The sequence below is a fragment of the Gavialis gangeticus genome, unplaced genomic scaffold (assembly GCF_001723915.1).
Source record: "Gavialis gangeticus isolate Ggan-Ray unplaced genomic scaffold, GavGan_comp1, whole genome shotgun sequence".
In the NCBI taxonomy this organism is placed as follows: Eukaryota; Metazoa; Chordata; order Crocodylia; family Gavialidae; genus Gavialis; species Gavialis gangeticus.
In genome coordinates, this window is record NW_017729025.1 from 80,000,075 (window position 1) to 80,012,416 (window position 12,342).

The 12,342-nt window shown below is 44.4% G+C and overlaps 1 long non-coding RNA gene across 1 annotated transcript in view; it reads right to left on the reverse strand.

The window, feature by feature from the left end:
* Positions 1 to 6: 6 nt before the first annotated feature.
* The window catches only part of LOC109298731, a 24,407-nt gene continuing 12,071 nt past the window's right edge, over positions 7 to 12,342 (reverse strand). The window contains exon 3 of the long non-coding RNA XR_002097688.1: positions 7 to 369. This is a non-coding gene — a long non-coding RNA (uncharacterized LOC109298731). The remainder of the gene's footprint in view (positions 370 to 12,342) is intronic.

Genomic DNA, 12,342 nt, shown 5'->3' on the forward strand with positions numbered 1-12,342 from the left:
AGCTTCCAGCCTGAGCCACTGCAGACATGTGCCTGCATTTTCCTCAGTCCACAGGAAATGTCTATACATTTACAAACTGGTTCAGCATAGCCAGTTTAGACTAACCCGAAAAGACTGAATCAATTTAGGCTCAGGCTTTTTGAATGTCCCTAGCCCACAAGACCAAGGACTGAACGGACATTGTGGTCTGACTACATTCTCAATATATAAAGAAGTCAATGTGTAAGAAGTTTGCACTGGAGAATCCATACGATTCCCGTTGTCTAAAGACAGAGACTACCTGTATTCCAAATAATATTAAAATGGCATCTTTTGATAGCACCAGATTCACTGAGGGTAAAGGGAGCCAAATCCAAAGTACCACTTAATCTTTTATGGTTCAAATAGTGTTTAAAGCATAAGCAAAATAATAGTACAGAGACCTTAAAATGATGTGGGAATAACTTTAACCATAAGTACCATTTTTTTCTAACCTCAAGTGTCATGATTCAGCATTTCTAAAGTAAATAATTTACAATAACAAAAGTGTGAGAATATCGGGTTTGTGTAGGATGAAGGTAAATCTTAATTTTGCAATGTGGAACAGTTGAGAGGTAAATTATGATGAAACAGGGCATCTTGATCCTAGTTTGGAGGAAAAGCCAGATCCCCCACTGCTAAACCCAGGCTGAGTCATTGTTTAATGAACTGAACATTGCTAACAAAAGCTCAGCTCCAAGTTACTTTTTCTTATTTAAAAAAAAAAAAAAGGGCCAATATTTTTTATATTGAGTTAACAGTCTTAAGGAAGAGTCACAGAGCTACACTTTGCCTTAGAAACTCCTACTGCATAGTAGCAATAAATCTTAAGGGTAACAAAAAGGTCCAAGATTAATTGTTTATTTAACCTTTTTAACCTACCCCTCCACTTTTGCAATAGCACCTAAACCCACTCTGTGCTCGTTAGGAATTATGAAGTCCGTTCTCAGGGTCACTGATTTTTACACTGTGGTTCTGGTGTAGAAACCTTTCTGTTCCCAGGTTCGTTTGCTAGTTCCACTGGCACTGAACAACAGAGAACTGACAAAACTTAAACCCAAAGAAGTTCAGCAGGTCAGATACTGTTATGTTGCATTTCTAGACTTGACCATCTTTCTTCATCTGTAACCCAGTTTTGTAAAGTACTTGGAGATCAGTGGATGAACCAGGCCCACAGGGTAAAGAAAGACCTTGACTATACCACAGTCATTTTCTAGAACTGCTTCAGAGTTAGCAGGGTGGGGATTCCTAGAGCAGACAATTCCTGAAGTAGAGTCCTGAAAACAGTGGTCACAGCCACAGATTAACTTATCCAGAAGCTCTGGGCAGCACTAACCCCAACTGTACCAATCTTGGCAACTGGAAACTTTTCTTTAAAAAAATAAAAAATCCCCATGTGTAGAAAGGAACTTGCTCAAATCATAAGACAAATTAAGGTCAGAATCAGGAATTGTGAGAGTTCTACGTTCCCTACACAGTTAGGGAGCTGAGTAGACATTTAGGCTGGAGGCCTGTCATCACTCCTAATGAGGGAAGTGAAAGTGGGAGGCCTCTCTTAGACGACAACCATGCTTTTATGGCAGAGAAACACTCCAAAAAAATTGCACAGTGGAACATGTTCCAGAGTCACGAGTGAACTCAGTCTTGATTAGCTTGATTCCTTTTGCAGCTGGAAACTTTTCTTTCTAACATGCAGCTATCCATAAGTCAGGCTTCTTTCCTACACTGGCACAAGAGTCAATACAGACTGCTATACAGCAGGACAGATTTTGGTCTGTAAAAATCATTGAAGATTTCCAGTAGTCAGATGACTAGTTGTTTGGTAACTGTTGGTGCAGATCAGATAAATGCAGATTCAAATTTAGCCTGATTTCATCATGCAGCCCTTTTTCCTTACCCATTGACCCGTCAGTTGAAAGGCTACTGACACAGGATTTCAACACTCCACTTTGCTTACAGTGTCTCAGGTACCCACAGCCACAAAACACCCAGTTATAGTTTGTGTTCTTGACTCCCTCACCTTGAACCTCCTTGGATCTGGTCAACAATGCAGTCAGTCACTGATGTGTGAAAACCAGCATTTGCTTGCTTACTCATTTGCTTTCATTCTCTTGCAACCTCCACCCCCCATGGCCACTGAAATGTTGCTTTTGGCAGGAGCTGGGGCACAGGGGAGGGACAATTAGCATGAACACTCATTGTTTTCAGAATGTTTTTCTTAATGCCTCAGAAAAAAGTGAGGTCAGGTTGAAAGGTCATTCAACCTCTTTGTTTGCTTTGGAATGAGAGATTCAAGCCCTTCAGAAAATGTTTTATTAGCTCTTCTGAGCTTTGCTTTCCTCTTTGGTTTTCTCTCTAGCAAGGCTGTTTGGAGGCACCAACTGGGAGTGCCCGTGTTTATCAAACCAAGGGTGACTTAAGGAGAAGAACAAAATCTATTACTAGGCAAATGGAAATCAGTTCTTCGGGTTTAATAAAAAAAAAAAATGGAAGAAAAAGAAGTCTACTCCCTTACTTCCAAGGGAATGAATAATTCAGGGGACTGGTAAAGGGGAACAAAACCTTATAGGCTCAGCTGATTTCTAAATCAGGACAGCACTCACTGGAAGATGTTTAATCAACTCTAGTTAATCAACTGATGAGCAGTTATCAGCACACAATAGATCTGTGGCCCTAGATGATTTTTCAGAAAACAGACACCCTTATCACAAACTGACAAAGTAGCTCTTTTGATGGCATGCTCCTAAGTGTGAGAACTGCATTGCCTTATAAAGACCGTGTTGCCTACTGGCTAGAACAGTAGACTGGAGGCTAAGCCAAAAACCCCAAGGCTGAATCCAGTCAGTCTTTGCAGGTTAGTCTAAATTGCAAAGAGTAAACTGAGAAACAACTGGACACACATTTTTACCTTTGATTCAGGAACTGCAGCCATATGCCTGCAGTGGTTCAGGTCAGAAGCTGGGCTGGTGCTAGAGAAGGGCTCTCTGGCACTTCCTCTTCCTACTGCCCCAGAGGTCTCTGGGATTTGCAGTCCAACAGCACAGAGGCAAGACTCTGCAGGGTTGCTCATTACTTCTTCCTGCTTCCAGGTGCTTCTAGGATTTGTAGTTCACAGTCGCAGCCAGCAGTAACTTCCAGTAAGTTTAGCAGTCGGGCAGCTCTGTACTCTGGGAAAGGGAGGGTTTAACCAGGGGAAGGGAAATGTAACCCCCTTCCCTGCCCAAGAACCCAGCCTGGGTTTGGCTGGGAGGGGCAGTCCTTGCCTCTTCCCCCCCAACCCTTCTCTGCTGGCCCAGACATCTTAGCCCAGCCCAAGGCTGCAAAGTATGCTGGGGGGCTCTGATTTAACCTAAATTGGGAAGGGGTGTGGGAAATTTCATAAACTGGTTTGACACAAATCAGTTAAGTCTGATACTACATTCAACCAGATTTATATTAAACCAGATTCAGCCATTTTGAAACTTTTATATGCACTGAGCTTCTGTTCTGTTATAGGGTTAAATCAGTTTCCAATGACTTAAGCCAGTTTATATATAACTTCTGTCCCTAGTCTGGGTGCTTAGATGCCAGGTTTGAAGCAACTCTATGCCTCAGTTTCTCCTTCTGCAAAATGGAGAGAATGAGATCTACCTCTTCTGTAAAAAACTTTGAAATTGGTTAATGAGAGGCACTATGAAAGAGTTAGGTATTACTATTTCTTTCTTTGAGGGTGTTAGTCCAGATAAGGTTTGAGATAGATTGATACATTACTGTGGGGAAAGCTTGAGTTGCTGCTGGCTGTCCTGTATTTATTCTGCAATTAAATATAAGACTCTAGTCTCTAATCCCTTCAAACTAGCACCTTTAATGAAGCAGATACCAGTATTAATCAGCACAAAGTGTAAAGTATGGGTGAGAGATGAGAGGACAAAATGGAACAGCTGGGGGACAATGTAAAAGGGAAGTAAAAAGAGGGAAATAGTGGAGGGGAGAGAAACAATTGGAGGAGAGGAAGGAAAAGAACAGCTAGAAAAATTAAAGAAAAATATAGCATGAGAGAAAGGAGAAACTTAGAAGATAAGGAAGAGGAAGCAAAACAAGAAAGAGGCAAGATTTGATTAGAGATGAACCACACTGATGTAATTCAGCTTCAAATATGGGTAGACCCAGTTTACACCACAAATTTCCACCAGCAGAAGTTTGCACAAGTCTACACGCACATTCCCTGTAAGGCAGCAGAACCCCTCATTTTTCCAGCCATGAGACAGCATCTCTCTGAATGACAGAAGACCTCCCATGCCACATGGCAATGAGCAAAAGGCCTGTGTAGACTCAGTTATCCTTAGCAGGCCTCTCTCAGCAATCCCATACTTTCTCATACTGAGCCAACCTGAACTTTACTGGCCACAGTTCAAACTGACCGGAAACCTGAGCCCACTTTAAAAGCCCAGCAGACCACCATTTTGAAAACCATCACTCATTGCCAGCGTGTTTGGGAGGGCTGGCACCACACACGTGAGATAGGCCTTAGCTCCAAGCTTGTCTTGGCCAATAGATATGCTGACTATCTGGAGCAGGAGGGAGGTTTTGGATATCCTCAGCCTTTGGGTGAGGGCCTGTTCAGTCCCAGCTTTGTAGAAACAGTAGAAACCATCACGTGTGTTTCCTTGACAGGCAAAGGTGCACTTAGCTCTGTGTTAGACCATCGTAGCACAGCCCAGAGATTGAGAAAAGTGGCTTTCCATAGGCAACAGGTCATACTTGCAGGACAGTTTAACCAATCTAACTAATCCCTGGTAGTCTCTCAAGTCCAGAACTGGTGCACAAGTGATCTATGTCCACCTCCAGAAGCCAGCAACTCCTAGCCATTTGCTGCAGTGCCCACTTTCTGCCCATTGCTCCTCTGTGGCTGCCCAGTACTGCTGTTGCTTATTCCTATTGCTCAGGTGAAGCAAATACACAGTATGGCATGAGTCAGAATGAGGAAGGACTCAATGAAGTTAGAGGGTCTCTGTGAGGACAAGTGGGGACAGGGATTGTGGCAGACAGTAGGCATTTGAAAAGTGGCAAGTGCAGATGTGAAAGAGCCAAGGTTGAGAGAAATGCACTGGAGGTAGAAGCCTCTGCTTGCCCACAATGCCCTCAGGGAAGCTTAAACATCCTGTAATGCTGCTTACGTCCATCCCATAATGCACTAGCTTGGTTCCAAGGAGAACAAAGACCACCAAGAGGTGTTTCATGTTCAGCCTGCACAGCTGCTTTAGCAGAGATAAGTGGCACCATCAGAAGTAGGGTGCTGTTTCCATGCTCTGGCAGCTTAGCAGTGGTGGTTGCGGTATGTTGGCAGAACTTCTGGTAGCAAAACTTTCTAGCATAGACAAGATTTTAGTCCTAACAGAATCAAAACCTTGCAAACCCTTCTGTGAGATTTCAGCCCAAAATATTGGAAACTCATGAGGCCAGTCTGGGCTCTAGATATTTTCTTCTGTTTGGGCCGTATCCGCACTGATTGGTTTTGATTCCAAAACTATTTTCATTGGGATTAGTGCAAAGAATCAAATACTAATGTAACCAATATGTGAATAAGGGAGAGGGGCTTAGGTCTAGGCATCTGGTTTGGAGTTCACTATATACGTGACCAAAAAACAAAAATTCTTTTAGGGGTAAGGGAGTGAGGAGAAGAGATTTAATATGTCATTTGGTAAGCATGCCAATTAATTCTGAACTGTCACATTCAACTGTATGTAGGAACTCCTCTAACAGCAACCATCCTTCTGTGGGTACAACCAAGAACACCATTTCTAAGCCCTACTGAAGAGGTGACTGTCCAAAGCACACAAACTTCTGCTCATGAGAAACAGTTTTAAGATTTACTTGGCAATATCAGGAAGAAATGGGCCTCCTGCCTGTACTTTCTTCTTCTGCTTTAGAGTCTATGAAATATAGTATTCGTAAAATATAAATTCCTAGCTCCAGCTGCACTTTTCATTCATAGTTCTAAAAATACTTTACAAAGAATGTCAATATCATTATCTCCATTTATATTTAAACGTGCAAGTATTGATTCAGCATATGATACATTTGATGATGATAAAATGTACCTTATTTATTGTAAAGACCCTGGTTGGAAGTGCAGTTTTCTCTGGGTATGCAGGACACAGGGTCTACTATTAAGGCTCCACAATGTGTTTTCCTTCTCCCCATATTCACAAAACCAACATGAGGTACTTCTTCCTCCCAGAGGTGGACTCTGCTGCTTCTAAAGTGATCCTCCCAGCTACAGAAATCAAGAGACCAGATGAAATATAACTTATATTAAGAAAAGAAAAGAAAAGAAAAGAAAAGAAAAGAAAAGAAAAGAAAAGGTCATCTGTTCCACTACCCCTCTCAGAATTCATGGAGATGCTATACATATCTTCAGTGTAATAGAAACTGTTACATCCAAAGACACCAGACAACTTTGGGTAGGTACATGAAGTCTTGCTTTGGATTTTAGGGGGGGCAATGGATAGGACACATTTATATCAGGGAATGCCATAATGCTGTATTTTAGCAGTGCAGGAGTTTTGTTTTGCCATATGGGTTTGGTATGACAGATCCAGTCCTACACAGCAAATCCACTGAGAGTTACAGATTGGATCAGTGTGCATTTGGAGGCAGGAGGTGTACGTGAATATAAGCTACAAAAACAAAATTTTGATCCTCTCCTCAAGCAGAGTGACCAACGCCCTGGCAGCTCTGTGAGCGCTTTTGACTCTGTTACCTAATCTCCAGCTGTGGGCCCCGCTTCGTGCCAAGTCTCCTTTGGCTCTGTCTAGTAATAATCGTTTCTGGAATCCAGCCAGGGACTCCTGCCAGTTCCAGTCACACTCTGCTAATGTGAGAGGCAGAGTTTATTAATTCATCGCCAAGGCCCATTGTCTGGGACACTGCCTGGCTGTTTATTTACTCCAATATGGTCTGTATTTACTCAGACAGAGCAAGCGAAGGGACATTGTTTAACTTTGCAAGACCTTCTGCTGAAGGAGACATGTGACCTTATGCAGGACTCCAGATAAATGTTCAGAACTCAGAAGTCTTTTTTTTTTTTTTTTTAAAGCGTGGCCTCGGATAACACTGGTAGCTAGTTTGAGAGACTCATGGTAAAGTGTAATAAAGGAAAGCAAAACATAATAGCCTTTTCATTTGAAATAAGGTTGTTGTTGCTTTGACCTCTTGAAGATAAAAGGAGAAAATCAGGTGTATACCCTATAACTAAGTACACAAGATTCAGACTTTCAGAGACAGTAAAATGCTTTCCATAAACCAAGATGTGCAAAGAGAAGGCTGCGCTCTACCTTTAATTGGCCCCAACATGCCTGAGGATTGTGGGGGTCATTCTTAAAAGGGTATATGGCCTTACATGATAGTAGTGTATTTGCTATAAGGCTTAAGGGAACAGCACAGGAAGTAACATAGGCTTGGTGTGTGCACATGTACACCCCCCTCCATTGTAACTATATAGATTAGGCCAGGACTGTCCAACTTTCAAGTCAGTAATTCTCAATCAGGGTGTCACAGCTCCTTGAGCTCTTTGCAAGGGTGCCATAGGGTGCAAAACAATGTTAGCACTGTTAGGTTTACAAACATGATTCACATAATAAACCCAGAGATTTCACATAGAAATCCATAATTGTGGTATGAGTTCTTTGCAACAAAATACCACTCTATTATTTTTCTGTTGTCAAAAAAAGCAAAAGCTAAGAGCTGAAATTTTCTAAGGGCAGTCTCGAGTCTAAAAAGGTGGAGAACCACTGCAGGGGGCTGCATGCCAGGTAGGCCACACCAGCAACAGCCACAGTACCGTGAAGCGTGGGCCCCCAGGCCACATGCTGCATGGGCACCCCCACTGTTGCACCATGTGTGCAGGTGGTACCCTTCCCACTGCACTGCACATGCACTCAGGCACCCCCATCCCCCTGACCAAGATCCCTGGCTGGAGGTTCATCTGTACAGACAGGCACCCTGGATTACACTGTGCTGCACCACATAGGCGATGCGTGCCTCCTGAGGCTGGGGGGGGCACAGCGACCGCCCGCAGATGGCAACACAGGCATCAGCGGTGGGGGCGGGCTAAACGACAACTGTCTGCAGGTGGCTGTGGCTGTGGCTGTGGCAGTGTCAGTGACCGGGGGGGGGGGGTGGCGGCCACCTGCGGCCAATTGCCAGCCGGAGGCAGTGGAGGTCCTTTTGCAGCTGGGTGCCAAGCCCAAAAGTGCTGGCCGTGCGCCTGGAAATGTCGGTGGCACTTCCCCAGGGAGTGGGACACACCAGTGCTCTGGATGCCCCCTCACCTGTCACCTAAGCTGAGAGTGCTTGCTCTCGGGGGGGGCGGGGGGGGGCAACCGGGGCCCTCAGGGGGTGCATGTGCATCCCTGTGCACCTACTATGCGTCGCCTATGCTGCACTGCCTTGCACCCTGGGGTGGGACCAAGAAGCAGAAGCTGGAGGGAGGAGGAGCCTGAACACCCTGCTATTGCTGCTGCCAGAGCTGTGAGGGATACAGCAGCTGAGTGGGAACCTGAGGACTGCAAATTAACCCCTCCTGGGCTATATGTGGCCTGCAGGCCAGCCATTGGACAGCCCTGTATTAGGCCATGCCTATAGGGTCAATACACTCTGCCTGCCAGGGGTGCCCTCAAGTATACTGTACTGCTCTAGGAGAGCTACCGCCTCAGCAGAAGCCAGCATAGCCATGTTTGTGTAGTGCTTTGTGCAAGCTAATCAGCCCTGCTGAGGCAATTAGCTAATCAGACCACCCAAAACTATGCAATGATGGCTTCACTACTTCTATTTTGGAGACACCCTGCCTAGAGCAGTGTAGTGTACTTGAAGACATTACTGTCAGGCACGGTATGTTTATTGTAACCTCAGAGAGATGATTTTTATCAGTAGATTTCTACCACTAAACCATTTTTGTGAAATTATAAAATTGTAAAACCAATTTACACTGGTATAACTTATTCCCTTTCCCAAGTGAGGATAGCTGTACTGGTCTATAACCCTTTTTATCCTGGTATAATTTTGTCCACAATAAGGATACCATGCAGCTTTAATTGTGTCAGCATAGTTAAAAGTTCTTCAACTCAGTGCATAAAGACAAGCCATTAGATGAGTAGGACAGAGTGGCAGCCTGAACTGGGTTTGCTCTTGTCTGGGTTGATTTAAGTCAGATCCGTTATGCTATTGTAGCACAGTTTTGTATTTAATTTCCTGTGTTTGTAACTAAAGCCCATTTCCACTGTTGCATGTGTGAATGTTTGTTTGGGTTTCTGTAAGGGCCTTTCTGTTGTAGAGAAGCATATGGATTTTAACACTGTTAACACCGCACTGAAAACCCAATCTTGTTCCTGTTGGGGTTAATGTTAAAAGTCCTATCAACCTGGGATGGGAACAACATGTAAGCACAGATTCACCACTGCTTTGCATCTAGTCATTCATATGAGCTGAAGAGGTAAAATCCTGCCCAATCAAAAGGGAATCATTTTACTCTCACATTGTGCAGAAGTTAAGGACTATATGGAATGCAGGCACTGGGAAATCAGCTCATCAAGTCATTATTTGCTTGAGTTTTTTCTCCCCCTTTTCGACATAGTTTATAAATGCCTCTGGCTATGAATATAGTCACTCACCACAGTTCTCAGTATTATCATCAGAAATGGTTTCACACCCTGCAAATACACTTTGTCTCTGAAGCCTGCTGGGGGGTGGGACTGGTCTTCCACAGCTGCTATGAACAATTGACTGTCCAGGTTGAAAGAAGGGAAAGATTACAACCCCTGGGAATCAATCCCAAGAAGTGCCCACTGGCTCATCTTTGCTATGCCTTTTCCTTTGATATTTCCCCAGGGATTCTATGGCATTACCTTAATAATGTTTAGCCATCGCACCTGTGGCTGTCACCTGGCCGCCAGTATGGTTTCGCTGCAGGTAATGTGCTGGTTTTGTTTCAGTTATGCTATGATGCCACAGTTGCTTGTGCTCTGCAGTAGCATAGCCCCATCTTTCGTGTGCCGTCAGTAGAGCTATGTATACACTGCAGTACTCCCAAGGACTGCTTCCTTGATTTTTGCTGTTCCACAAACCAAAAGAGACTATCCAAATGTGTATAGTGACTAATGCCACTAATTTGTTTACTGGTATTTTCTGTGTGGAGCACATTACATTTGTGTTCTGTAATCTGCACTTGCTTCCACTATACTCAGTAATTAAAAAGAATGGATTCTTGATTCCAAGGCCTGCAGTAATGAGGCCCTACATTCCTCTAACTTGTGACATTGAAACTATTAAGATCCTCCAAGGTACTCATCTGAACAGTCCTCTTGGTTTAACCAGGAAAAGGCTGAGGGCTTGGGTGTTTTCAGTGAAGAACCTTTAAACTTGCCTCCTCAACTGTTTTACTTGGGCCCAAAAATATTGCCGTTTGGATCATGCTGCAAGCCATATCAGAAGAGCCCACACTTTTTCTGGGACAGTGTTGATCCAGGGGAGCTATACAGAGCAGTGTGGAAAAGCAGTTTGGGCTTTGGATCCATTTTTAAATAATCCAAAATAAAAACAAATAAACCACTTAGCATGTTCTTTTGGGCTGTAAGATATAATAAATCAAGAAAAAGCAATTAAACACAACAGAAAAAAAAATGGACTGAGAAAACAGACACTAAACAAAAGGATAAAAAATCAAAGCAATATTTATTGTAGAACAGGGAATGTACAGGATTGTGGGAAAATAAATGAAAGCAGCATAAACATAAGTTATTTAAAAGGAAACTTAAACAAGATCCAGTGCTTAGACATTGCCATAAACAACATGCATGAGCATTTTTGTTAGAGATTTATGCAAAAGAGTGTAAGATGCAGTTCTGAAAAATCACCAATAAGCTCTAACACTTGTCTGCATTACTTTTGCCTCCCCAAAGCACAAAAGTTTTCATATGTATTGCATTAAATATTACATGCAGCTGTACAGAAAATGATTCTCCCTCTCCTGATGGTGAAAGTAGCTCCATCTGTGGTAATGAAAAGAAGGAGGGAGCCAACCAGGGGATCTGTGAAGAGCGGGATACTGGCTGCTGCTGAAGATGTTAGAGCAGGGGTGTCAAATTCATCTGGCCCCATGGACCAGATGACTGGTGTGGGACTGATCTACGGGCTAGATGAATGGCACTTGGCCAGCCCTGCAGCTGGATCAGGCCCACAGAGCCACCCCCTCCCCCCATGCTGGATCCAGCGTGCACAGTGGTTGCTCAGAGTGCTCTGGGACCTGAGTTGTATGTGGCACCTACCCTAGCTGGGCTGGGATGCCTGCTACACACAGCGCCCACTCCAGCCAGTCTGAGACCCATACTGCATTTGGTGCCTACCCTGGATCAGCAGGGAGGCAGGGGGTGTGCTGCGTACAACACAGGTCCTAGACCAGACCAAAGCAGGTGCTGCATGTGGCATATGTCCTGAATCAGCTGGGGCAGGCACCAAAGCAAAGGAGTGCCATGTTCAGTGCACATCCTGGGCCCTGCATATTGGGCTGGTTTAACGCACGCTGTGTGCTACATATGGGTCCACTCTGGAACAGGGCCAGCACTGAGGGCTAGATAATGGGGGATCTACGACCAGAACTTTGCCACGCCTGGGTTGGAGAGAACAGTGTACCTCTCCTCCCACCAAACCTTATCGCCTGATAGCTGCTTTGATAGAAGAGGGAATTTTTGCAGCCAACTTGAAGGGAAACGGCTAAGCCAATAATGACTTTCATATGTCTTCATGATCTTTGCTGCAGCAGAACTTAGTGACTTGAGCCAGTATAGCTTGTTCCCACTGTGAGATCACTTGTCTGATGGCAACAAGAAAGCACACATTACATTTTGCCATATCAGTATCAATATGAACACACAATCATCATACTTGATCTGTCCTATGGTCTGTTTGTTCTGCCAACAGCAGCAGGTACCAGCAGTTTGGGAAGGTGCTACAAACCATACAATACGCAGTTATGGAATACCATGCTGTCCCGGGAAGATAAGCAGCAGGAAAAGGGGACCTCCCCGCATAGTGGGACAGGGTACGGGACAACCCACCCCACCATAAAAAGCCCTGAGACCAGGGCAGACTTACCTGTTTCAGGTAATGGAGGAGCGGACACGTGGTTTGTGAGCCGTGCCTACTTCTGTCTCGAGCTGGCATGAGCTGGTGACATCATCCTGGAGGCTGCCCAACAAGGATAAAAGCTGGCGCCAAGGGAGACGCAGAGGGAGCACTACAGGGGAAGGACTCGGGAGGTGTTTCCCCCACTAGGCAGGTGCCACACCA